Source organism: Petaurus breviceps, unplaced genomic scaffold, assembly GCF_028583685.1.
Source record: "Petaurus breviceps papuanus isolate PSGF00001 unplaced genomic scaffold, PetGlider_PUasm1.0 115, whole genome shotgun sequence".
NCBI lineage: Eukaryota > Metazoa > Chordata > Mammalia > Diprotodontia > Petauridae > Petaurus > Petaurus breviceps.
The window spans coordinates 2,926,110-2,939,317 of NW_027185612.1; the positions used below are offsets into that span (position 1 = coordinate 2,926,110).

General features: G+C 39.1%; 1 protein-coding gene and 1 long non-coding RNA gene across 6 annotated transcripts in view; one reads left to right on the plus strand and one right to left on the minus strand.

Annotated features, from left to right (window-relative positions):
- LOC138158142 (uncharacterized) overlaps positions 1–10,686 on the plus strand; it is a 34,734-nt gene extending 24,048 nt beyond the window's left edge. Inside the window, exons 2-3 of the long non-coding RNA XR_011167565.1 lie at positions 2,707–2,840; positions 6,919–10,686. This is a non-coding gene — a long non-coding RNA (uncharacterized lncRNA). The remainder of the gene's footprint in view (positions 1–2,706; positions 2,841–6,918) is intronic.
- Positions 1–13,208, minus strand: part of PRKAG2 (protein kinase AMP-activated non-catalytic subunit gamma 2) — a 458,678-nt gene that overhangs the window by 57,176 nt on the left and 388,294 nt on the right. The gene's annotated exons all lie outside the window — the stretch shown is intronic.

The following is a 13,208-nucleotide window of genomic DNA, read 5'->3' on the forward strand; positions in this document are numbered from 1 at the left end:
TGAAGTCTAAAAGCTGCAGTAATATGAGAGGACATCAGCATTCTCCTCGGTGTGATTTTATACTATAGTAGTCCATTATCTTTATAGTTTAGAGATGTGTATGAGAATAGTTGATTAAGAACTTAGTTGTTTAGGGGTGGCCAGGTGGCTCAGCGAGTAAGAGCACCGGCTCCAGTGTCGGGATGACCTGGATCAAACCCGGGCTCAGATACTCAGCACCACACACAGAAATAACTGGCCGTGTAACCTTGAGCAAGTTACTTAACCCCGATTGCTTAAAAAAAAAAAAAGAACTTAGTTGTTTGATTCTTGCTATGTCTCAAGAGCAGTCAACTTTTATTTATAAACAGGAAAACAAGTAGGTTGCACAAATCCAATGACTTTATGTACCTAATAGTTTTTTAAGTGATTTAAAAAAAATGGCAGTGAACAAGTATAGTATGGTCTTACATAGATGTATATGAATGTATATGTTTATGAGTATAGTTATAGATATCTAAGTATATGTATGTGTATATATGCACACATGTTTGTGTGTATATGTATATATATACACATGTACATATAGATACCGATATATACACACATACATATATATTTGTGCTTAATTGTAGCCTTCTTAAGGGAGGGGTGGGAGGAAGGAGTTAAAGAACAAAGTAAAACGTGTACAGCAGAGAACAAAAGAAAACTTACAAGGAAGTAAAGATGGACAGCTCTGAGCACAATGTATAGTGTTTATTATATAGGCTTTCTTGAAACAGAAATTTGTTGTACATTTTTAATCTTCTCTTATGTTGCTGTACACATGCCAATGCTTTTTTTTTCTTTTCTTATTTTGTATTTAAGTTTATAATATGTTTTTTCCTTATTGTGTATTTAAGTTTTAGTATTCAAGTTGAAAATAAATGAATAAAAATGTTTTTTAAATGGAAGTAAGGATGGTCTAGGAATGTTCAATATAGACAACTTTTCCCATTCATATTCAACTATTCAGTTTCTGTTTCATCAGTGAAAGGACTAATATAGATGGTACCTTGTCAGCAACTTAGTCTGTGAGTGTTGCCTGGGGCACTGAAGAGTAGAGTGCCAATTGGTGGAAACATTTTTAATGGTAGTGAGCCTACTATCTAATGCTCATTGCTACCAGGTGCCAATTACTATCGTTCCAGTTTACTTTAAAACACAATGACTCAATAGATTAAACAAAGACACGAAAGTCAGGATCTCTGAGTTGAGTCTCTGACGGTCATTTACAGAATCACATAATGTTCAGAGTTAACAGGGACATCAGCAACCATCCAGATCAAACCACACCCAAAAAGAGTTTGACTATGATATATCTAACAAGTACTCATCTTTCATCACCTTTCTTTGCTCAAGGACCTCTAACAAGGGGAAAGCCACTCCTTTCCAAGGCAGACCATTCCACTTTTGGATAGCTCTAATAGGAAGTTTTTCCTAACATCAGGGCTATATTATTTGCTTCTTTGCAACTTCTATTCATTGTTCCTAGTTACAACCTTTATACTTCAGTGTCCATTTCTAAATTACCCCCACCCCGACACACATCTACATACACATATATAGTAAGAAGGATATATGTATGTATAAGTGCATATATATTTCAATATTTACACCCTTAAGTCATTTGGCTTTTCCACCCACCCTGTAGCTAAAACTTATTTCAGTTGTTTCCCCAAGTCAGGGTTTGAGTTCCTTGAGAGCAGGGAATGTCTTCCTTTTCTACTTAAATCTCCACTAACTGCACTTGATAAATAGTGTTTTTTTCATTCTTTCATTAAATGCCTCACTTTTTTAACTTGAAGAGATGGATACTGAGGTGCAGGGGTCATAAATGAAATAATAGCGAACAAAGTTAAAGTGAACTTAGCTCAGGCGAGTCAAATTTATATCGGGTAGACCAAAGTTTATAACCAATCTTTATTTATTCTTTTGTTCTTTTATCAAAGCCCAGAGATGCCCTTTTTAGACTGTCATGACTTTCTTTCCTTTTGCCTATGAATAGCCTTTCTCAGATTCTTCTCATACATTTTCCTTCTTTTAGGAGCTTCTTGGTCTTCATGTATAGATTCTCTCATATACATGGCTTAACTTGAGTGAATAAGCCTAAGTGAAGGGAAGAAGTTAAGTTGTATAGGTTGGAACCAGGATTGGAAAGGAATGATAATGAAGTTAGGAGGAGACACAGAGGACCAAGTAAGGTTGAAAGTTTGGGTACCAAGGGCATAGCAAGAGACATAAGCCCAAGGAAGAACTTAAGCTGGGGTAAGAGGTTATTAGGTATAACTATTTAGAGAGGAGATTTTGAGAAATATTTTTTTAATTTATTTTTTTTATAGAGAAATTTAAAGGAAATGTAAAACACCAGTGTAGGAATCAAGTATAGTAGAAGCAAAAACCAAGAAGAACCAAAGCAGTACCAGGTTTAAGACCCAAAAGGGCTAAGATAAGCTAAATTTAAATGGAACTAAGCTAGTGAAAGAGCTGTCAAAGGTAAAGGGGCACCACCTTTACACTGGATACAGCTCTTGCTTCTTACTCTGTCTTCCTTCTTAAGCAAGTATGACCAGGTTTCCAGTTCCCTATTGCACTTTTTAATGCTATTACTATTACTTCTCATGTTAGTTTCCCAGCCTGGTGACGTGTATGAGCTTTGCTGGTGACTCTCTTCTTTCCTTTCTCCAGGATTGGATTCCTTTCCTCTGAAGAGATCATTTCAGGCACTATGATGTCAGATCGGAAGAACTACCCTGGTTTGGTCACTCCTGACTGTAACCAAAATCCTTATGTACTTAAAAATGGTGAAGGCAGATTAGCAGGTAAAGTGTTCTGTTTACTCAGTCATAATTTTTCCCTCTTTCTACATAATAAAGAAGAGAAAATGGAAGAGGAAAGAATTACTTCTAAGAAAAAAATGTCTAATGAATATACAGATGTTTTATATACTATCGTATTTTCATAATGTTGAAAGAGAAACTTTTTTTTGAAGTTTTAAGGTGGCAAGAAAAAAATAAAAGAAAATGGTTTGACAGTGAAGCTATGGTAAACACAAAGAACATAAGAAATTCTGTTCCCGACTGGGGGAACGGGTATTCAGTAGGCTCACTATCTTGGGGTAGGGGGTAGGGGTGAGAGGGGGAGAAAATTTGTAACTCAAAATCTTGTGGAAATGAACATTGAAAACTAAAAATAAATAAATAAAGAAATTCTGTTCCCTTAACAGAATTTAGGCTTGTATAGTTTTCGAGAATTAGTAATTTTTTCCTTCCTCACCTTGCAATATATACATTGTAGAAAATCGCATCAAACCCAGAGGTAGTGATGCTATCCTTTGTGCTAGTCCAGCAAGAGTTGGAGGAGGGGGACAGAGATCAGAGAACAGCTACTGGCACACCCTATGTATCCCTGCCCTTTGGAGAAACATACCCAGAAATTTTATGAAGGCAGTGTAGCAACATTACATATTAAGGAAAATTAGCTGAACTACTAAGATACAGTTGCAACAATATTCTCATTCTGTTTTAGAAGACTCATACCTTTCTAGAACTTTGAAATTCATCATATTTAAAATGTTATGTACTAATCAAATTTTCATTGAATTCCTAAAACTACTTCTATTACCAAGGGAAATAGAGGTGACTGTGACTTGCCACATAAATAAGTTAAAAAGTTATTTTTAGAAAGTAAGGAATCCCAGCTTTGTAACTTGTGTGACTTTCAGAAAGTCACTTAAACTTCTTTGGATTTTAGTTGCTTCATTTGCAAAATGAAAGAACTGAAGCTCCTAAAAGACTCCTTTAGCTCTAAATTCCATCTCAGCTGGACCTTTAGTGCATTTAGTAATCTTTTTAGCCAAGTGCACTTCATGATGCCATACTGAATCTCCCAGAAATGGTGGAAAATCTAATGGTGTTTTTTCAGTCCTGGTCTTCCTTGACCTCTGCTGCAGCTTTTGACATTGCCAATCACCATATCTTTCTGAATATTCGCTCTTCTGTTGTTTCACAACACTGCTCTCTCCTGATTACTCCTCTTTTGCCATTCCTTCATCCATGTCACACTCTGTGAATGTGGGTGTCTCCCAAACACTGTTCTGTACTTTGTGATCTCATCAGCTCCTGTGGAGCTCCCATATTTCTATGCAGATGATTCTCAGGTATCTCCATCCTGTCCTACCTTCTCTAATAAGCTACAGCCACTGTATCTCCAATTGTCTCTTGGTCATCTTAAACTAGATATCCGTAGGCATCTCATTATCTTCCTTCCCAAAGCTACCATTCCCACAATTTCCTATTGCTGTTGAGGGCATTATCATCCTCCCAGTTACCTAATCCCACAACTTTAGTATCATTTTCAATTCATTACTGTCACTCACACCATGTCATCTCATTTATTGCCAAATCTTCACTGCATCCCAGGCCATTGCTAGTCATTTTGACTTTTGTCCTACCACTGGACTTCAATGATTCAGGAAGAGAGAGTGAGGCTGATGACTTCATGTAATGTTGCCTCACTCCGATTCAATTCACGTACAAGTCATCACTGACTGGTCCTCTTAAAAAATGAAGGACAGACAACAGCAGCAGCAACAACTCCATCTCCAGACTCTGAATATTTTCACTGGCTGTCCTCTGTTCCTAGAATGTTCTCTCCCTTTCAACTCTGCCTTCTGGCTTCCCTAACTCCCTGTAAGTCTTAGCTAAAGTCTCACCTCCCTTCTATAAAAGGCCTTTTCCGCAGTCCTTAATCTTGGTCCCTTCCCTTTGAGACTACTTCCAGTTTACACTGTCTGTATCTGTTTGTACAGAGTTGTTTGCATGTTGTTTTCCTGTTAAACTGTGAGTTCCTGGAGAGTAAGGACTGTTTTGTGGTTTGTTTGTTTTTTGCCTTTCTTTGTATTGCCAGTGCTTAGTACATAGTAGGTGCTTAATAAATTCTAGTTGACTAGGACTCAAAGTGAAATAAGTAGAATAAGGAAAACAATATACACTATGACTATAACACTCTAATGAAAAGAATGACAACAAAACAGCCAAAACTGAAGGCTGTTAAATTATAGTGACCACAAAGAAGAGAAAATGAGAAGGTAACTCCACCCACCTTCTTTGCAAAGGTGAAGCACTACAGATGTGAAATACTGCAAATGTCAGACCTTTTTTTGATGCGTTGGTTAGTTTTGTGGAATTTTTTTCCTTCTTTTTTTTTCTTTGTCATTGGAAAGGCGTGGGAGAGGAAGTATACTGGAAAACGTAGATAATATAAAGACAAAAAGGATCAATAAAATTTTATTTTAAAAATTCCTTCCTTATAACAGTAAGAGATATGAGAGTTCCTCTTTCTCTTATTTGCATAGGAAGGGGACTAGAAATGTGGAAGTTAGTTGATGTATGAGTTGGTTTTGCTGAACTCCAACGTTACATTTTAAATTATTTGTTATAAAGGATTAGCCTCTAGAAGAAGGAGAAGGAAGGATGTACCGGAAAATGAAGGTGATATAAAAATACAGATAGGAATAAAGTCTGGCTCTATTATTATGTTGGTACAAGAACTCCTAGATAATGAAATTCCCTCCACCAATACCAGTGCTCAATTTCTCTGCTGCTGGCTTTAAAAAGTTCCCTAGAGCACTGAGAAGTTAGTGACTTGCCTACAGTCTCAGTCAATATGTGTCAGAATTTTAACCCAAGGGTTCTCGGCCTTAGAGACCTGCTCTCTCTCTATGTAACAGTAATGGAATATAAAGATCCCCCTGTATTGGCTTGGTTTTTGGTGTTAAAACCCAGAGCTTGTTAATCCCATTTGTGGGATGGACTTGTTGACGTGAAAAGAGAGGGCTGAACTGGGAGGAGCTGGTGACGTAAATTTGGAGAGACACAAGGGAGAGGCAGAAGAATTTTTTTGGAAGCAGCATCATGGAGGCGGAGAGAGACTGAGAGGATTGCTGAGGGACACTTTGAATTGCCCAGGACTTTTGAGAGCTGCCACCCAGAGCTGCCAAGGACTGAGGAGACATGGCTGTTTTGCTGGTACTTTGTCTGTCTGTTTTGATGTTGTTTTGCCAGATTTGTCCACTAGTGAAAGACAGTCCTGTTGTTGCAGACGTCTGGGAACCTTGCTTTTGGTTCAGAGCTACTGAGACTGTTCTGCAGACAGAGAGTGAATACTGTCCACTGGTGAAGCACAGTGCTGTTGTTGCAGAAGTCTTGGAACCTTGCTGTTGGTTCAGAAGCCCTGAAGAAGGATTTTCTTGTTGTATGTTTACAGAAATCCTGGAAGGGGGTTTTGCTAATGTTTTCAGGGGTCCTAGGGCTGTTCTGCAGACAGAGAATGAATTAATGAAGAGACTGGCAATGTATCTTGTGGCCTTGCTAAGCTTTGTCTCCCCGGGAACAAAGATTGCTGAGAACTTGCCTGTGTCAAGATGAAGAAAAGACCTCCATTTGGATATTAAGTGCTGTGCTTAAACTTGTTGTAACTCTGGGGTAGATTCAATTGTGATCCAGGGGTGGGGAACTTTTGACCTTTTTGTGTTCTATGACTGAACAAATGAATGTACTTTACTTATGATTGGAAACTAATATCCATTTGAGAAGAGGGGCTTTGTGATGGACTAAATGAAGGTACAGCCTAGGGGTGGAGTAGTATTTAGAACAGGGACTTTGTAATTGATTAAATGAATGTAATGTCCTGGGGTGGGGTAGTACTTGATTAAATCAGGTAGTACTTGGAGATTATTGAATCACACTTAGTAAATGCTATATTTTGAATGAGGTCATATTTGATCTTCTCTGTTCTTAATTTTTCACTGAATAAAATGGAGAGCACCTATGCTGGTATTTTGAACCTTGGGAAGTTGCCTTTGCTTGGCATTACATCACGCTAGATTTGTTTCTGCAGGCTTGGTACCCTCCACCTGTAGATGCCTGATAGCTCAAGCTGGATGTCACCCCCTGTCTGCAACTGTGATGTGTCACCCTTGGACCTGGCATCAAGCATATTAAGAACCGACCTCTCAAATGGGACCCCTTAGGACAGGGACAGCTCTACATCCTATTTCAGCAGCAAGTAGCCATGGAAGAAGAGACCTTCACCCCTTACCACAAGATTTTGGGGCCCCATTTGTTCGGGGTGGGGGGAATGATGGGGAGCTTGTACTCAAGCCCCACCCTAAAATATGGTTTTCTGGGTTTATTGTGTGCTATTCTTGTTATATTGTTGTGAAATTTTGTTGACACCAGCTATTCCTACTGTATTTTTGCCAACTAAGGGACATGAAAGATCTTGGGGCCGAATGTAAGGGTTATGGGATTTAAAGATCTTCCATGCCCCATTGGACTTGCTGACATAGCAGGAAGGGGTGGAGCAAGAGGAAGCGGAAGCCAAGCTAGAGTTCCTGCAGTGGCTAGCAGTGGCAGCGATGGCGGCAACAGCAGCGGCAGCGTAAATGCGAACCCCTTTTTGAGTCAGCCAGAATTTCTGCTAAGGACTCCTGCTGAGGACTGCCAGGGGCCGGAGCTGCTGGGAGCACGCTTCCTGGACACTGGGTGGTTGCTATGAGTGGGGAGAGGACCTTTGCCTGAGGTAGCCTGTTCTGTTTTAAAGGCTTGAGAATGTGGGTGCTTTCTACTTTATCTACCTGTGCCAATTTCATAACTACTCTGATGGCTTTGAGACTCAGTCTTTTGGTATTTAATAAATGTTCTAGCTTATTCCCCCATACAGAAAGCCTGATATATTTTGTGATTGATAATTACATCAGCATATCTGTAATTTCTGTAGGCATTATGAATATTGCATTGCTGATACATTCTAGTACATCATTGTAGCAGCAAGCACCCCAAGCGCATCCTCAGGGTTTGCTGCCCATACAGGTTCTTGGATCTGCTTTGTTAAAGGAAAGCAACTCAAAATGGGTTAACAAGCTTACTTTAATCAGTCAGACATATATCGTTTACCTTGTTCAGGGGAAAAGGTCAGCACCCCAAACTTCAAAGTATACAGGCAGAATTATCAAGACAGAAACAGATCAAGTAGACAAGATTTCCAAACTGTCCAACCATTACATCCATACCCAGTCAACATCTGGGTTACCACATCTGGGTTTTTCAAAGCCGGGGAGGCCCTGGGCAACGGCTTCCCAGAATACAGATCAAATCACAGAACACTTCTCAAAGTGAGCCCCCAAAACAAAGCTACACATCAGGGCTTTATATACCTTCTCCTGGCTCAGAGAATGTAACAACCTTATTGACTCACTGGCCAATCAAGAAGTATCTACTGAAAAACAAGCCTCCCACCCCAGGCTTCAGGTGCACTTTAGCCTAGGGGCAGGGAAGATCTTCCAAATTTGCATTCCCATTACAATCATATTGCCTCTGGTGATGAAAAAAACAAACATTTAAATTTGGGTGGCACTCTTAAAAACTTACATTCTACTGTGCTAGATAGCATAGTGCTTGGCATCCAGTATCTACTTGATAAATCCTTGTTAATTAATTGTTCTGGGATAGTACAACATGCATACACAGATAAGCATAGTATAAGGAAAAATGGAGAAGGCATTAATAGTTGGTGGAGATGTGCCAAAGAAATTGTCATAGGGAGAGGTACCTGAAATGAATCATGAAGAAAGCTAAGGATTTTGAGAGATAGAGATGGGGTATGAGTGTACTACAGGCATGGGGAATGGACTACATGAATGCAAATAACATAAGATTTGCTGCACTGTAACCCGAAATCATTAAAATAGAAGCTTATTACAGCAAAAATGGGATAGTTTTTTTCTACTTGTATAAAGCAAATATTTACTATACAGCATATTTGTAAATAATAATAAATGGTTGCATATGGGCAAAGGATTTTCTTTTTTTCCTTTTTCTGTTTCCAAAGCAAGGTAACCATTTTAAATGTTATATAAAAGATTACTATTAAAAAACTAAATTTTGATATATTCATTTTCAGACAACTATGTGCATTTGTTTTGCTTCAGTATATTGATTTATTATAAGGTTGAACTTCTATGTGTATGTGTGTGTTGGGGCTGTGATAGAGATACAAAAAAGAAAGCAAGCATCCACAAAACACTTAAAATACACTTCTAAAAAAATGACTTGTACATAACAGAAGTACATGGTTTCATATTCAATCCTCTCCTTTATTCTTTGTAAACTGAAATGTATATTGGTAATCGAGTCCATAATTAAAAAAAGAAATTAATAAAGTTTTGGAAAACATTTTAATTGTTCTTTAAGATTTTATAATTTGGAATAGGATCGCAGGATTTTTTTAGAATAGGAGGGACAATTAGACAGCTTCTAAAGGAACTCCTTTATCAATGAAGACCTGTAGACTTGGAGGTGAAGGGCCTTGTTTTAAAGAACACTGGCCTTACAGTCAGAAGATCTCAGTTCTAGTCAGGGTTTTGCCAGAGAGAGACTTGACCAAGTAACTCTAAACCCATCACTTTTCCTCATCTATTAAACAAGATTGGACTAAGGATCCCAACGCACCTCTACCAACCCAGTCCTGCAGGAAGCAAATGCTTCAGCTAAAAAGTTGAGGTATGATATCTAAAGGCCTTTCCAAAGCCTCTCCATACATACACTTTCTTTTCTTTTCTCTCTTTTTTATTTAAGGCAATTGGGGTTAAGTGACTTGCCCAGGGTCACAAAGCTACTAAATGTCTGAGGCCACATTTGAATTCAGGTCCTCCTGACTCCGGATCCTGTACTCTATTCACTGAGCCATTTTATTGCTCTTCACAGATACACAATTAAAAAAAATGTTCTATAGTACCTCTAGGCTATTGGTTCCACAACTGATAGGGACTATAGAATTCTAGAGTCCCAGTCAAGTCAGGGTAGCACATAGCTACTTCAGAGTTTGTCAACCAGCCTAGGCACTAAAAACCAGGCAGCAATATAAATTCAATTTATAAAACTTTAAAATCATTTTGCTGATGCAGATATCTGAGCAGGTTCCTCATGATATCTGAGGCAAATAGAGACAAGCCCTCAATTAGGGACTAAATTATATAGTATTAATAAGAGATTAGGGCCCACTAGAGGTTCTTTCCTTGATACAATAAGACCTGAAAGGGCACTGAATAAAGAGATTTGTAGAGAAGCTTTTTAGCTGAAGCCTTTGCTTCCTGCAGGCCTGCGATGGTGGAAGTGTACCAAAGAGTATCTGAATCCGTGGAGCCTCAGTGTTTCTTTACAATGTTCAAACACAGTTATTGTCTATAAATTCCTTATCAAAACGACAAGACAGTGACTGCTAAATGGATAAAAACTTGTGAAACCATGTGTTATATGGAATTTCTTATTCGAACAAAATTCTTTTTAGCCACATCAGCACAATATTGTTGAAATGGGCTTTGTCAAGCTGTGCAAATATTCTCTTTCATACAGAAACAGATGTCATGAAGGTATTCATTTTAAAAACAGCATAAAACAGAAGCAGGATGGACAGAGACAGGAAAAGCCCTACATAACAATTAGAGAGACTACCGTGTTTCCCCGATAATAAGACCTATCCCGAAAATAAGCCCTCCCCTTACTGTGTAAGATTCCTCTAAAATAAGCCCTCCCCCGAAAATAAGCCCTATTGAGATTGCTACTGTAGTGAAGGTGATCCGCTGCGCTACATGCTACATTACGGTACCCTCTGTCCCCCCCCCCCCCCCCCCCCGGTGAAACGCACGCCCCCACTCCGAGCTGCATCCAATCAGAGCTGCAGCAGTGAGCACGTCATCCTGTTCTTCCCCAGTGATTTGCTTATTGAATAAAGGTACATTTTTTTGTTCACATTTACCTGTTTATTAAAATTGCTGTCAATGTTCATTAAAATAAGCCCTCCCCTGAAAATAAGCCCTCTGGTGTTTTTCTGTCCAAAAAAAATAAGACAGTGTCTTATTATCGGGGAAACATGGTAGCACTATGCAGATTTGAGTCTTGAGCAATGAATCTTTAAGAAAAAAAATCTCAGACAAATGTCCAAAACAGTCTACATAAATTTAGTCTCTTTAGCTACTTCAATCTCTCTAGACACTGGTACTTCGCTGTGTTCAACTATAGCAGAGAAATTATTCTGATTCACTTTTGCATCATTACAGACAGACTGGGTCTTCTCACAAGAGAAAGAATCAAGCTTTGCTACAAATGTTTCAAGAGGCCATCACCATCTCTCCAGGCACAATCTAGCCTGAGTAGGATTCTGAATGTGAGACATCGTTGCTATGGAATAAAGTACATGGCAGAAGGGAAGCAAAGGATGTCTGATACCATCTACATAACAATAGAACAACTTTGCCCATATGAAAAATGGGCTCTATAATATCCCTCAATTTGAAGTGATGAGCCCCTGCTGGTTGTTTCTTCCTTCCTATCACAGGAAAGTTCACTTTGGTAGCTTGAGGGCTGTTGGGTCCGATAGCTTGGTGCTGACGATGTTACATTGGATATGGCTTTTGAGTGCCTTTTCAGAACTCAATGCTGAAACCATTTGAGTCACATTTTTGGAGAGTTCTTGGTCTAAAAGTGTTATGAGGGCCTTTCTCCATACCCACACTTCCAGAATACATGCACCTGATATCTGGGTCAGATCAATGAAGAAAGCAGCCTCTGGGTTCCTGACTGGGAGACGAATGAGGTGTGCCACTTTCACGTAGACTGAAGCAGTTAAGTCTTATTATTCTCTCACCTTTGCATTCACTGCCACATCATGGTGCTTGTTTTTCTCTTGTGGTGTGACCTTTGTGGGGAATACACATGCAAGACCTCTCATCCATGCCTATTACTTAAAACACTGGATGCTCTTGTGTCTATTTTGTAATTAGAGAATTTATGATGATGATATGGTCTTGGTCTTGGCCTTCACCCAGAGACCTTGTTTATATGATCACTGAAAGCTGAGGGGAATTATGATAGGAAAGTACAAACTAGGATCTCGTTCCTCAGTCTTAGAAATAAGCTGTTAGTACTTCCAATCTAAAATGACTGGTTTCCCTCCCCCAGGGCTTAACTGTACAAGTCAATGGAGGAGTCACTGGTGCAATGGTACATTCCAATTGGTAGGGACATTCCAGTCTTGCCTAGAAGCACACCTGTGCGGTGTTCAACAGCAGGCCTATCTGGCTCTCTGGATATTATTGAAATATCCAGGTGCTTCTCTAACTAGAAATCTGTAACTCTGATTTCCATTATTTAGGTCTGTTGAAGTTACATAGATACAAAAATGTCAAATGGGAACATTCCGCAGCTGGTGCTGAACAAGCAAAAGGTCCCAAGCAGATCCTATTTTTGTTTTTCAGTCATTTCAGTTATGTCCGACTCTTTGCAATCCCATCTGGGGTTTTCTTGGCAAGGATACTAAAGTGGTTTGTCATTTCCTTCTCCAGCTCATTTTACATATGAGGAACTGAGGCAAACAGGGTGAAGTGACTTGCCCAGGGTCATCACATGACTAGTAACTGTCTGAGGCCAGATTTGAACTCAGAAAGATGAGTCTTCCTGACTCCAGCCCTGGCTCTCTATCCACTGTACCACCTGGCTGCCCAAGCAGATCCTATGAAGCATCTCTACTGACTGCTGAGCAAGGGAAAGGAGAGCACCATCTGTAGTCCAGTAAGACTTAGACCCTGAGGCTCCCTGTGTGCACGGGTTCAGGGAGGAATTAGGCCATAGTGAGTCTCATGCCAGGATTCAACCTGGCTGTGGTAGAAAGGGCTGCAGTGAGTCTTTTGAAAGAAGGGAAGGATATACTTTACTGAAAGGAAAAGTAGAGGACATCACATGTGGGGGGGAAATGGCATATAGAATTACCTGGAGATGGAAGAAAATTAACTGTATTGAAGTGATGGAAAATTCTTTTTCTTGGCTAGTAGTGTGTTGAGAGGTAAAGGCACTGAGAGATGGAAATGGAGAGATGAAGAGACCAGAAGCCCAAGTCAGATACAATAGAAAAGCAAATGGTACTCCCAAGATGAAAATATTTTGAAGATAATTTTTTACTTCTATGTTTCTACCTAAGCTTTGTGTCTTGGTTTTTTTTTTTTACCTGTCAGTTGGGGAAACAATACTAAATAGTCCTTTTAAAAATATAAAGTGGCTAATAAATAAATTTTAAAAATAAAAATATAAAGTGGCTAATAAATAAATTTTAAAAATAAAAATATAAAGTGGCTA